A 10,312-nucleotide genomic window follows, 5' to 3' on the forward strand; every position below is an offset into this window, starting at 1 on the left:
TCGCTCAGACGTCCGACTGTGGCATTTCTTTTAAAGCCCTTTATGTGATGTCGCTCAGACGTCCGACTATGGCATTTCTTTTAAAGCCCTTTATGTGATGTCGCTCAGACGTCCGACTGTGGCATTTCTTTTTAAAGCCCTTTCTGCGATGTCGCTCAGACGTCCGACCGTGGCATTTCTTTTAAAAGCCCTTGATGTGGTGTCGCTAAGATGCCCGACTGTGGCATCATTTTCCTTATTTTTATTTGTTCACCTTTCGAGGCGTCGCTTCAGACACCCGATCGGTCCTTATTTATGTTCTGTGGAATTTCAGGCGGACTACCACCGTTTTTCCCTTTTTACTTACCCGTTATGCCAGTTTTATTTATTGTGCATTAAGGAATTAATCATGTTGCATCCATGCATGCATTTGTTATATCTTACGTCCGAACTGTCTTGCGAGTACTTTCATAGTACTCACTGGCTTGTTGATTTGGCCAGATGCTGACGAAGGCGATCTCATGGATGAAGAGTTCGATAGCGAGCCCGACACTTAGAGGAGTCCCAGTCAGTCTTGTGCGACCCTGGATTTGGCCACTATTTTAAATCCGCTTCCGCTACCAAATAAATTCATCGAGCCTCTCCTCGACGCTCGATGAGATGACAGACGTAGATTCTTGTATTTCTCTCCCCGCTGTGTTTTTCCACCACCAGCCTATCCTTGAGTCAGTAGTATGTCTCCACACCACTGTGTTCTGTCCGCCATTATGTATGATTATTGGCGTGCTTGTAATATTTTGGTTGAGCAACCGTAGTTCGACCCTGTAATATATTTTATGCTACTGGCTTATTGTATCAAGAATTTGTCTGCCATTGTGGAGGATTTCTCTCATACTGGACTTAAAAGATTGGCTTTTCAATAAATATTTTTATTGGAAAACCGGTCGTGACAAGGGTCTAGATACCGAGGAGGAGAGTAAGACAGAGCCAAGATCAAGGTTCAAGAAAAAGAAAGAACATGGACAGGAAATGAGTGACTTACCTACACCGGGCTGGGAAGAAGTGGCGCCTGATGATGTTATGTACCTAGGGTAGGGTCGTGGACCTATCTAGGATACCGTACCCAAGGACATCCTTAGACGAAGCTATCTTCCAGTCGACCAAGAGAGACTCCACTCGACCGGCTAGAAGACACTCGACGAACCTAAAGACACTCGACCATGAAGACTCACTCGACCATCAGGAGTTCAAGATCTACTCTGTATCCAAACAGTCTGTAATTAAGTAGTCTTAATGGTCATGATGACACTTTATGTAGGGCATTACCAGTAACGCCCGGCCTTAATGTACTTTAACCTCTTCTACGTGGGTTGGCTGGGGTCCTGGCGTCCTCTATATAAGCCACCCCCCTCCACTGGTAGAAGGGTTCGCACCCCTGTAACTCATATACACATAAACCAGTCGACCGCCTCCGGGCTCCGAGACGTAGGGCTATTACTTCCTCAAAGAAGGGCCCGAACTCGTTAAACACTCGTGTGTACAACTACTCCATAGCCAGGATCTTGCCTCTCCATACCTACCCCCCATTCTACTGTCAGATTTAGAACCACGACAGTTGGCGCCCACCGTGGGGCAGGTGTATTAGCGACTTTTTGGAGAAGTTGCCATTTGTCCGATTGCCTTCATCATGGTTTCCGGCGGAGCTCTGGTCGAGGGCAGCGAGATCCGTCTCGGTGCGCTCGCTTTCATCACCGACGACTCTGCTTGGCTCCAGGAGGCACCACTCGACATCGAAGCGCTCCCCGTCCGCGGTGCGACGCACTTTCGGCGTGTGTCCACGGTGTCCTGCTGCAGTAGCCGTCGACCCCATACCGGTCGACTCCTATGCCGTCCTCCCTCCCTGTCTCCCGCCAGCGCAAGCACTCCGGTCGGTTGAGGCTCCAGCGATGGGTGAGACACGCAGTGGCTCGCCAATCGGCCACCACCCAAGTCGCGGCAATTGAGCCCGACAAATCCCTCTACGGCCTGTTCTACCTGTCGACTGGCTCCATAGAGACTGCATCCGAGTGCGATAGCAGTGATCCAGCGGCGGAGGTCCTGATGGTCAACGGGCCTCATAGTCCTCCCGGTTTCCCCCGCAACAACGGGATGGACGATGGGGGCGACCCCGCTCAGGCCCACGAAGAGTATCAGCCCGAGCCACTCACCTCTCAGCAGAGGGAAGAACTTCGCCACCGGAACATGGATGCCATGCATACTCCCATTGCAGGAGAAACTCCTGAGGCTCGTGCCCTGGAAGAGGCGCGTTTGGCCAATTTGGCTGAACGCACTCGACTGGAGAACCTCCAGCGAGCACTCGACGAGCGTGCGCGTCAACGAGTACCCGACTCCAGCCGACGTCAGCTCTTTCTGCAACCGACTCAGGTATATCGAACCCCGATTCAGAATTTGGCAGCTGCAGCCCGTATAGCGGAGTCAATTCAGCCCTCTCAGTCGGAGGCTGGAAGAGGCTTGATGCAGATCAGAGATTTGCTCTGGGCAGCAGGAGATCAGAATTCAGTTGTGTCACAGTCGCGCAACAGGATTCACAGTCGATCCGTCACTGCGAATAATGTCCAGTCGGCTCACAGTCCAAGGTCGCCTCCGAGGCACGTGAGACGTGAAGGCCGGCGGGATCACTATGATGATCGATTTGATCGTGATGACAGGCATCGAGTGCCCACTCCTCCCCCGAGAAGTGGGTCTAACGCCCATCGGCAGCAAGATGACAGACGCCAGCTCAGTGTTGGGCGGAGAGCTCCAGTCGACCCCAGAGAGCCAGGCTTTGACGCGAGATCCATCACCGTGCAAGGTTTGGTCGACCGGAACAGAGCTCATAGAGGTGGCCATGATAGAGATGTGCCCACAAGCAGACGAGTCCACGTTTCAGGTCCAGAATGCTTTACCAGAGCCATCAGAGCCGCAGTGATACCCCCCAACTTCAGGTTGGCGACTGGAGTGAGTAAGTTCACCGGAGAGTCTAAGCCTGAAACTTGGCTTGAAGACTACTGGGTGGCTGTTCATATTGGTGGCGGTAATGATGAGGTGGCCATGAAGCATTTGCCACTTATGCTAGAGGGTTCAGCCAGGGCGTGGTTGAATCAGTTAGCTCCTAGCAGCATTTACACATGGGAAGATCTTTCCCGAGTGTTCGTCAGGACGTTTGAGGGAACTTGCAAGCGACAGGCCGGATTGACAGAGCTGCAAGTTTGCGTACAAAAGTCGCATGAAACACTGAGAGATTACATCCAGAGATGGATCACTTTGCATCATACTGTAGAGAATGTGTCAGACCATCAAGCGGTCTGCGCCTTCAAGGATGGTGTCAAGAATAGAGAGTTGAGCCTGAAGTTTGGTCGAACTGGAGATATGAGCCTGAGTCGGATGATGGAAATAGCCACCAAGTACGCCAATGGCGAAGAAGAGGACCGACTCTGGAGTGGCAAGTACAAGCCGAGTCAGTCGGAGAAAGGAAACTCCAGTCGGAAGCAGAAGCGGAAGGCCGAGCCAACTGCTCCTGGAGAGGCTCTGGCCGTGACTCGGGGCAAATTCAAAGGGAAGCCCAAAGGATCTTGGAACCCCAAGAAGGTAAAAGATAAGGAAGGTAATGACGTGATGGATCTACCGTGTCATATCCACACGAAGAAAGACGAAGAGGGTAACTTCATCTACCCAAAGCATACCACTCGCCAGTGTCGGCTCTTAATCCAGCAGTTTCAAGGGAAACAGCCGAAGGACAAAGAGAAGGAGTCGGACAAGGCTGAGGACAAGCAGGACAGTGATGGAGAGTACCCTCATGTCAACTCCACTCTGATGATTTTTGCTGATGTAGAGAGCAAAAGTCGACTGAAAGTGATCAACCGTGAGGTCAATATGGTCGCCCCGGCGACTCCAAACTATCTGAGATGGTCGCAAACTCCCATTACTTTCGACTAGTCTGATCACCCTACTTACATTGCCACCCCTGGGAGGCAAGCGCTGGTGGTCGACCCAGTCATCGAAGGCACTCAACTGACGAAGGTATTGATGGATGGCGGTAGTGGATTGAATATACTGTATGCAGAGACGCTCAAGGGAATGGGCATTCCGATGTCCAGGCTCAGTTCCAGTAACATGAGTTTTCACGGAGTCATCCCGGGAAAGAAGGCTGAGTCACTCGGCCAAATTGCTCTGGATGTAGTGTTCGGCGACTCGAAGCATTTCCGCAAAGAGAAGCTGACATTTGAAGTCGTGGATTACCGAAGCGCCTACCACGCTATTTTGGGAAGACCAGCCTATGCCCGCTTTATGGCTCGACCATGTTATGTGTACCTCAAGCTAAAGATGCCTGGCCCCAAAGGCATGATCACCATCACTGGCAGCCGGAAGAAGGCAGAAGAGTGTTTCCAGAAAGGCTCAAAGATTGCCGATGACCAGATAACAGTGGTAGAGCCGGAGGAATACAAGAAGAATGCAGATCCGAGTGATTTGCTGCGGGCCAAGAAGCCCGCCATAGAGTCAGCATTTCAGTCGTCTGGGGAGACAAAGCCAGTTCATATCCACCCGACTGACCCCAATGCAGCTCCGACCCATATTTCCACAACACTCGACTCGAAATAGGAAGAAGCGCTCATCCAGTTCCTCCGTGAGAACTGGGACATCTTTGCATCGAAGCCAGCTGACATGCCGGGTGTTCCCAGGGGGCTGGCTGAGCATCGCCTTAGAGTCGACTCAAAAGCGAAACCTGTTAAAGAACATCTTCGACGGTCCGCTGTTCAGAAGAAAAAAGCCATTGGCGAGGAGGTGGCTCGACTCCTTGCAGCAGAGTTTATCCGAGAGATATACCACTCCGAGTGGCTCGCCAATGTCGTCATGGTTCCCAAGAAGGACAACTCACTTCATATGTGCATTGATTTCAAACATATCAATCGGGCCTGCCTGAAAGATCATTTTCCTCTCCCTCGCATCGACCAAATTGTCGACTCGACCGCAGGGTGCGAGAGATTGTCTTTTCTAGACGCTTATTCCGGGTATCATCAGATCCGTCTGTATGGACTTGACGAAATCAAAACAGCTTTCATCACTCCATCCGGGTGCTTCTGCTATATCACCATGCCATTCGGCCTCAAGAATGCCGGAGCCACGTTCATGAGAATGATTCAAAAGTGTTTACTCACTCAAATCAGTCGGAATGTGGAAGCGTACATGGATGATATCGTGGTCAAGTCGCGAAAGGGTTCCGACCTATTGACTGACCTAGCCGAAACATTTGCCAATCTCAGAAGGTATGATATCAAGCTCAATCCATCGAAGTGCACATTCGGAGTACCTGGCGGAAAGTTACTCGGTTTTCTCGTTTCAGAACGAGGAATCGATGCTAACCCAGAAAAAGTCGGCACCATACTCCGAATGAAACGCCCTGTGCGTGTGCACGACGTCCAGAAGCTTACTGGATGCTTGGCCGCTTTAAGTCGATTCATCTCTCGCCTCGGTGAAAAGGCATTGCCCCTTTACCGACTGATGAAGAAGGCAGACAAGTTCGAGTGGACTCCAGAAGCTGATGCAGCATTTGCCGAGTTAAAAACTCTGCTCTCCACCCAGCCGGTGCTTGCTACTCGAATCAGCAAAGAGCCTCTGTTGCTTTATATTGCAGCCACAGGACAAGTCGTCAGTACAGTACTTACGGTCGAGCGGGAAGAAGAAGGGAAAGCCTTCAAAGTTCAGCACCCAGTGTATTATCTCTCTGAAGTTTTGACCCCATCGAAGCAAAGATATCCTCATTATCAGAAGCTTGTGTATGGGATCTACATGACCATGAAGAAGGTTGCTCATTATTTCTCTGATCACGACATTACAGTCGTCAGCGACACACCATTGTCAGAGATTCTGCATAACAGAGATGCAACTGGTCGAGTGGCTAAATGGGTGATTGAACTCCTTCCCCTTGATGTCAAATTCGAGGCAAAGAAAGCCATTAAGTCCCAGGCTATAGCAGATTTCCTTGCCGAGTGGATTGAGCAACAGCAGCCGACTCAAGTTCACTCGGAGCATTGGACCATGTTCTTTGATGGATCTAAGATGTTAAATGGTTCTGGTGCTGGGTTGTTTTGGTTTCCCCCCGAGGAGATAAACTTTGATTCCTCCAACAATGAAGCAGAATATGAAGCACTCTTGTATGGGTTGCGCATGGCCATTTCACTCGGCGTCCGTCGCCTTATGGTCTATGGCGACTCAGTTTTGGTGGTCAATCAGGTGATGAAGGAGTGGGATGTTAGAAGCCCAGCCATGACTGGATACTGCAATGCAGTGAGGAAGCTCGAAAAGAAGTTCGAAGGGTTAGAGCTCCACCACATACCCCGACAGAAAAATCAAGCAGCTGATGATTTGGTGAAGATAGGATCCAAGAGAGAAGCCATCCCCAGTGATGTGTTCTTGGAACATATCCACACTACGTCAGTCGTAGAAGATCCTTTTACTGACGAAGCTCCGCAACCTAAGAGTGTTACGGATCCGACTGAGGTTGAAGTCCCAACAGTGGTCGACCTGATCATGGAAGTTTTAGTGATCACTCCCGATTGGACAGTACCATATATCGCATATATCTTGAGGAAAGAACTCCCGGAGGACGAAGAAGAGGCTCGACAGATCATTCGTCGATCTAAGGCCTTTACCGTGATGAGGGGACAGTTGTCCAGAGAAAGCGCGACTGGAGTTGGTCAGAAATGCATAACACCGGAGGAAGGTCGAATAATCCTTGATGACATCCACTCGGGGACCTGTGGCCATCACGCGTCCTCTCGGACCATCGTGGCCAAAGCATACCGAGCCGGATTTTATTGGCCAAGAGCGAATGAAATGGCGAAGGAGATAGTCGACAAGTGCGAGGGATGTCAATTTTACTCCAATATGTCACACAAGCCCGCGTCAGCTTTGAAGACTATACCACTCGTCCGGCCCTTTGCAGTATGGTGTTTGGATATGGTCGGTCCTTTGAGAACAGGCAGAAGCGGTTTAACCCATGTGCTGGTAGCAGTCGACAAGTTCACCAAGTAGATCGAAGCTAAACCCATCAAGAACCTCGATGCCGGTACTGCTATCAGCTTCATCAGAGAATTGATATTCAGATATGGAGTCCTGCACAGCATCATCACTGACAACGGGTCAAACTTCGACTCCGAAGAGTTCAGAGCTTTCTGTACGTCTCAAGGCACACGAGTCGACTATGCTTCAGTCGCTCATCCACAGTCGTCGACACGCAGAACGAGCCAACGGTTTGATTCTTAAAGGGTTGAAACCCCGTTTGATGCGTGATCTTAAGCATGCGGCTGGGGCATGGGTTGACGAACTTCCCTCGGTGCTTTGGGGGTTAAGGACCACGCCCAACCGGTCGACTGGAAGAACTCCATTCTTCTTGGTCTACGGAGCTGAAGCAGTCTTTCCAAGCGACCTTCTCCACAATGCTCCCCGGGTCGAGCTCTACACCGAAGCTGAAGCAGAACAAGCACGGCAGGATGCAGTCGACCTTTTAGAGGAAGAAAGGGAGATGGCTCTGATTAGATCGACCATTTACCAACAAGACTTGCATTGCTTCCACGCCAAAAACGTGAAGAGTCGAGCCTTCCAGGAAGGAGATTTAGTTCTCCGAGTGGATCAGCAGAAACCACACAAGCTTGCTCCTTCTTGGGAAGGTCCCTTCATCATCACCAAGGTTCTCCACAATGGAGCATACCGTCTTTACAATGTCGAGCATCAGATCGACGAGCCCCGAGCTTGGAACGCGGAGCTTCTCCGCCCCTTTTACACCTAAGTATTCACTCGGATGAGTTGTAATAAAAGTACTTCTGTAGTTTATTTATCAAAGACAAGAGCTTTATAATTTTCCCAGTAATCGTTATTTCTTTTGTCCACTCAAAACAATCCCCCAGTGGGTGGCTTGGCTGCGAATCCGATTCGCCCAAGTCTGTAAAAAAATCCTAACCGAGTGGTGAGCCAGTCTCCCACACGAAGGCTTAGCTGCGAAATCCGTTTCGCCTAAGAGAAACAAAATCCTACCGAGTGGTAAGCCAGCCTTCCACTCGGAGGCTTAGCTGCAGTCCAAGTACTCGCCTAAGATAAACAAAATCCTGTCGAGTGGTAAGCCAGCCTTCCACTCGGAGGATTAGCTGCAGTCCAAGTACTCGCCTAAGATAAACAAAATCATGTCGAGTGGTAAGCCAGTCTTCCACTTGGAGGCTTAGCTGCAGTCCAAGTACTCGCCTAAGATAAACAAAATCCTGTCGAGTGGTAAGCCAGCCTTCCACTCGGAGGCTTAGTTGCTGTCCAAGTACTCGCCTAAGATAAACAAAATCCTGTCGAGTGGTAAGCCAGCTTTCCACTCGGAGGCTTAGCTGCAGCATTGCGCTCGCCTAAGTACAAATACAACATGTGCTTCACAAGGAGGACGAGCTGCAGGTCGACTGCTACCCTCTCCTTCCGAGCTACGCCACAAGTACAACGTGCGCTCTGCAAGGAAGACGAGGTGCAGGTCGACTGCTACTCTCTCCTTCCAAACTACGCCACAAATACAATGTGCGCTCTGCAAGGAGGACAAGGTGCAGGTCGACTGCTACCCTCTCCTTCCAAGCTACGCCACCAATACAAAATCCTACCGAGTGGAGAGCAAACCTCCCACTCGTTTGGCTTAGCTGCAGCCCAGTGCTTGCCTAAGTTCTTGAAAATCCTACCGAGTGGAGAGCAAACCTCCCACTCAGAGGCTTAGCTGCAGCCTAGTGCTTGCCTAAGTTCTTGAAAATCCTACCGAGTGGAGAGCAGACCTCCCACTCGGTGGCTTAGCTGCAGCCCAGTGCTCGCCTAAGTTTTTGAAAATCCTACCGAGTGGAGAGCATACCTCCCACTCGGGGGCTTAGCTACAGCTCAGTGCTCGCCTAAGTTTTTGAAAATCCTACCGAGTGGAGAGCAGACCTCCCACTCGGGGGCTTAGCTGCAGCCCAGTGCTCGCCTAAGTTTTTGAAAATCCTACCGAGTGCAGAGCAGACCTTCCACTTGGGGGCTTAGCTGCAGCCCAGTGCTCGCCTAAGTTTTTGAAAATCTTACCGAGTGGAGAGCAAGCCTCTCACTCGAAGGCTTAGCTGCAGCCCAATGCTCGTCTAAGTATATTGGGGAACAAGTCGATTGCAATGAGCGCTTCGCTTTAACCTGCAAAAGACACCTCAAACCAAATGCAAACATATTCAACGTCGAATACAAGTTCGGATAACACCTAACGGAACCGAAAGCGCTCAGGCGCTAGGCCTGTTAAGGTTTGTCGGTTACAGAACTCACTCGGCATACCGAGGCAAATTTAAAGTATCGAGCTCAGAAGTTTTTTACCCCTCCTATGGAGGGCTGGAAGGTGTAACAAACTCGTCCAGATCAATTCCATCTGCAATCCGAGTGGCAGCAGCAATGTAGGTCTCCATGAAAGATCTGAAATCGTGCTTCTTGGTATTAGCCACCCTAAGAGCCACCAGCTTGTCCTCTCGTGCATCCTTGCAGTGAACGCGGACCAGAGATAGAGCAACATCCGCACCGCACCTGGCCGAAGACTTCTTCCATTCCTGCACTCGACTTGGGACCTCGTTCAGTCGAGTCATCAGAGACTCGAGGTCGTTCTGGAGTGTCTCTCTTGGCCAAAGTGTTGTGTCGATGCGAGAAATTGCGACCTTCAGCCTTGCGAGATAGTCGATGACAGCAGCAATGCGAGATTCAAGCCGGAGCACATTCATGGCGACTTCATCTTTCACGGGAGAGTTGATGGGGTCCAGGTTTACTTCCAGTCGACCGGTCTCCTCTTCAAAGTTCTGACAAAATTCTGCAAGCACAACCACCGAGTCAAGACAAATAGTCGGAGGTTACAATTAAAATATTTGTTCGATACAAAGGATTACCTTCAAGCATGAGGAACAACTTCTTGGCGAGTCCACCTAGATAAGCTTCCAGACTGTTCTTCTTTCTCATCAACTCACTGGCCTTGTCATTCAGGGTGGTCTTGTCACTTTTCAGTCGACTGACCTCCTGGTTGGCAGCATCAAGAGCAACTTTCAGATTGGTGTTTTCTTCTTCAAGCTTGGTCACTGAAGCCAGCTTATCATCTGCAAGCTTGGTCTTCTCTAAAGCAGTTTTTTGCATCTCAGCCAAGTCAAGTTCTTGCTTCTCCAGGGCATCCCTCACTTTGTCTACAAAGTTACAGTGAGATTAGATTCGGAAACAAGTGAGAGGCAAAGGCAATCGTCAAAGGCCTCACCAAGCATACCTTTAGCTTCCTCCTTCGCCTTCA

The sequence above is a fragment of the Triticum dicoccoides genome, chromosome 4B, assembly GCF_002162155.2.
Source record: "Triticum dicoccoides isolate Atlit2015 ecotype Zavitan chromosome 4B, WEW_v2.0, whole genome shotgun sequence".
In the NCBI taxonomy this organism is placed as follows: domain Eukaryota; kingdom Viridiplantae; phylum Streptophyta; class Magnoliopsida; order Poales; family Poaceae; genus Triticum; species Triticum dicoccoides.